The sequence below is a fragment of the Ursus arctos genome, unplaced genomic scaffold, assembly GCF_023065955.2.
Source record: "Ursus arctos isolate Adak ecotype North America unplaced genomic scaffold, UrsArc2.0 scaffold_8, whole genome shotgun sequence".
In the NCBI taxonomy this organism is placed as follows: domain Eukaryota; kingdom Metazoa; phylum Chordata; class Mammalia; order Carnivora; family Ursidae; genus Ursus; species Ursus arctos.
The window spans coordinates 21,214,369-21,218,823 of NW_026623100.1; the positions used below are offsets into that span (position 1 = coordinate 21,214,369).

Sequence of the window (4,455 nt, forward strand, 5' to 3'; positions counted from 1 at the left end):
ATGTGCAACCGAAAGGCTGTGATCAAAAACACAGATATGTCAGGCACCCAGGTGGCTCAGTAGGTTAAGTGTCTGCCTTCAGCTCAGGTCATGATCCCAGGGTCCTGAGATCAAGCCCTGCATCAGGCTCCCTGCTCAGTGGGAAACCTGCTTCTCCCTCTGCCTGCTACTCCCCCTGCTCATGCGCTCTCTCCTCCTTCCTCTCTCTCTCTCTGTCAAATAAACAAAATCTTAAAAAAAAAAAAAAGACACCGATATGTCAACAGAGACGCAACAGGACTCGGTAGGGTGTGCTACTCAGGGGCTGGAAAAATACAAGAGAGAGAGACACTGCGACCCATATGAAGAAGGAGTTTGACTAGAAGTACAACCCCACCTGGCAGTGCATGGTGGGAGGGAACTCTGGTTGTGATGTATACATGAAACCAAACACTTCATCTACTTCTACCCGGCCCAAGGGCCCATTCTTCTGTTCAAATTTGGTTAAAAGCGTGAACCATGTCATACACCCAGTGATCCATCCAAACACAAGGACTGCAGCCCAAATTCCAAATACCAGAGACTGAAATCTTCAGCCTTGCCCTAGGGAGCACCTCCATCTTCCAGCCTTTATTGTGTTTGTTTGTTATAGGGCATTCTCTGCATGAATTTGTTGTGCTTGTAAGATTAGCAAAACAGCTTACATTTGTATTTTTTTTCCATACCTCTGCCCCATGTTTTTTCTCCTCAAAATCCATTCCTTTCAACAAAATAAATCTACTGGAGAAGTTAAAAAAAAAATAAAAGAAAGAAAGAAAGAAAGAAAGAAAGAAAGAAAGAAAGAAAGAAAGAAAGAAAGAAAGAAAAGAAAGAATGTAGTCGAAGCTCAAGACCCAAGTGGGTGACAGAAGATGGCATGCATGAGATTGCCTTCCCCAAGACAGGTCTTTGCAAACCCTGGCACCTTATTTACCTGCATAGCAGATGCACATACACCCCACTTTTACAAAGAAATTGACCTGGGGGAAAAACATGCAAGTACTTTCAGCATACATATATTTTAAAATACCTTAAGGTGGTTTTACAAGAGAAAAATATTTTGTTTATGAAAGTATAGTATATTTTATACTAATATTCTCTGAGTGGGGAGGGGGAGAAGGGTATAAAATAGCCAAAAGAAATGTATTGGCACTGGGGCACCTGGGTGGCTCAGTCAGTTAAGCGACTGCCTTCGGCTCAGGTCAGGATCCTGGGGTCCCGGGATTGGTCCTGGCAGTGAGCTTCCTGCTCACTGGGGGGTCTGCTTCTTCCTCTCCTCTCTGACCCTCCACCCTGCTTGTGCTCTCATGGTCTCTCTCTTTCTCTCTCAAATGAATAAAAAAAAAAAATTTTATTGGCATCAGCAAACAGTAGTACATGGTTAGGGTTGTACTAGCAAAACATTAAAATTGAAATTTTTAGGGGAATAACCCAGATGGCCTTAATCAGCTGTGTGGGCCTGCAGATGGTTACTTTTATGGAAAGTACAGATGGGAGGTGAAAATTCTTTTTCTGTGGTGTTTTTGTAGGATGGGGATAGCTTTTGACTCCATGAGGAGGTGGGTGGGGTGGGAAATGGTTCAGCCACCGACAAATGTGATACACTAAAGGGAGTGAGGAAAATGTTTCCCTTGTCTTTTCCCGACAGAGCCAAGAGAGAACAATGGAAGCTTGGGTAGAACATCCCAAAAGGGCACCTATCAACTCTCAGGACTGTCTTCTTTGGTGCTTTGGTCTTCATTTGCCTCTTGCCCTCCCATATCAATGGAGAGAAATGGGAGGTGGGATGGTGCTGGGGACCAAAAGACCTTGTTTGGCTTGTTCTCATGAGTCCGGCAGGACTCAGCCTGCAGCCTGGGTGTGAAGCCGTAGCAGGTGGGCAGGCTCTTTTACTATTGCCGGTTCATAACTAGGAGACAACCTTCCTGAAGACCCACAGGGAGTGAGCAGTGGAGGCCAAACTAGGAACTGGGCCCCTCTGACTCTAAAGCCTGGGCTGGCTGTGTGGGCAGGCAGAGCAAACCCATGGAAATCTTCCACCTCCCACTCCTCACCTTGGGTTCCTAAACTTTTCAGCGCCCTACCCTCTACACAAAACTCTTAATGACCGAGGCTCCAGAAAACTCAAGTACTATGCTGCTTTCCAAAATGGCTATGAGCTTGAGAAACCTATGGTGCACTTTAGTCACTGAACATAATTCCATGGTAACCTCTCCAATTCCCAACACAGGTGCTTCCTCCCACCAGCCTCACACTTCAGCTCTTCATATCCCGCTTACTTGGGTCTTTGTCTTATTTCTTCACACATTCAAAACTCTTGGTGAACGTTACTACTCTCCAGGTCCTTTTCAGGGCCTGCTGTACAGCTGGTCAGCAAGGTTTATATACAGCTTTATATATAGCTTACATTCAATACATTTGGATTAAATACGAGTGTTTAATACAAGCTGTATTTTTCCCCTGATTGTGCTGACTCATATATTACCACCCCCAAATAAAGTTAAACTTTGGATAAACTCAGCATTCTGTTAATTGACCAGGTATTTTGCCTCCTATCTTATCCAATACTGTATTTACCATAAACTCACTTGTATCTGAGTAGTATATCCATATTCCAAAATGTCTATAACCTCATTTGATCTGCTCTAAGGCTATGCAAGCCCACAATGTGCCTTCTGAATCATTCAAGATTAAAGCATATTCAATATTATGTAATTTATTGTCTAACTAATAAACAAAAAACCTAAATGGTTAATTTGAGCTTTTTCAATTAGGTATATCAAGTATATATAGAGTATATTGAAACATTAAGTTATTTTTAAAAATAAATATAAAAAATTAAGTATGGTAGCACCTGGTGGTTCAGACTGTTAAGCATCTGCCTTTGGCTCAGGTCATGATCCCAGAGTCCTGGGATCAAGCCCCACGTCAGGCTCCATGCTTCTCCCTCCCCTCCCCACTTGTTCTCTCTCTCACTATCTCTGTTGCTATCTCTGTTTCTCTCTCTCTCTCAAATTAATTAAATAATGAAGTATGACTTTAGAATTGAGCATATTCTAGTAAATATTACTAAAATAAATATATGTCATATAATACATACTAACCCAATGTTGGAAGGAACCAAACATATTCTCTCCCAACTACACCCTATAATAATTTATGGTACTACACCATTTTTTTTAAGTACCGTAGAAGTAAATGCACAGTAAATATTTACTGAATGATCTTCACTGCTATCCTATAATGTCCTGTGAATCATACCATCTGAAGTATAAATTATCTTTCAAGTGTGCCTCTCTCATCTACCCTTCCTGACAACCTTCTGGAGAGCAGAAAACATTGCCTCTTAATTCTTGATATCTTTCTCAATCAATTTGCCCTCATGACCTTCAATATTACCGTGAATTCAGGGTCCTCTTTCCAGGCAAGTGAAGGCACAAAGGACTGAGGTCTGGGCCAGGTGAGAGAACCCAGGAGCCTGGGCACAGGAGATCTATCACTTACCGTAGGCTACAGTAGAAGTCAGCATCTTGGGAAGGAGCCAAACCAAAACCCAATCAAACCATTCATCTGACTCATCTTCCGAAGAGGCTAGGGGTGGAGACCAAGTGCCCAAGCGCAAGCCAACAAAACCAAATGAGATCCAAGGTCCTGATAGGCCAGTGGGAAAAAACACACCTGGGAAAACCTCCTGCTTATGTGCCAGTAGCTTTAGCTACAGAAGGAGCCAAGAAAGTCACCAACCTGACTAGTGTACTTCTCTCTCAATAAATGGAAGGAAAAGAGACAGGTTAGGGAAAACTTAAGACACATTTTTTGGTTCCATATGTTTAGTGACAAAGAATAATAAATGAACCATATACTTTTTCATAGTTTGGTTGGTGAAAAAAATAACCACCATCATCATTCCTTTGCCAGGTTTTCCTGAACTAGGTGGCAGGTGGAATTTCAGACACTGTTCGCATGTGAGCCTATCGATAGACCTCCTGGGTAGAATTCAGTATGAGAAAATGAATAAAGTGGTACGGCCTCTTGGGTGATTCCTTTTAAGGGAATATCCTCTGCCTGGTGGGAAGGGGAGGCAGGGACCAGCAGTGCTGTACAAGCTATTTAAATTAGGGCCTCCTAATAAGGACTCTCAAGTTTGTGAGCTTAGGTTGGTTTTTAGATGCAAGCGTTGCCAGTGGCAACCTCATACACTACACTGCACCTTCAACAGAGCTCACAGTTCCTTCATACACCACAGGAGGGACTCAGGATTCCTAGCACTTGGGATAGGAATAGCCACATTATTCTCCCTAATAAGCTTAGGCATTTTCTCAGCTTCCAAATAATTTCCTCTAAGCCAGAGGGAGAAAAGTTATTGTGAAGGGAGATGTTCCTGCCATTTCTTTTGTACAAGGTGTAGTGATTTCGGCTTATTGCTTAAGTCATTAA

General features: G+C 42.6%; 1 pseudogene; it reads left to right on the plus strand.

Annotated features, from left to right (window-relative positions):
* LOC123000399 (dynein light chain 1, cytoplasmic-like) lies at positions 1-487 on the plus strand (annotated as a pseudogene).
* The last annotated feature ends 3,968 nt before the right edge of the window (positions 488-4,455 follow it).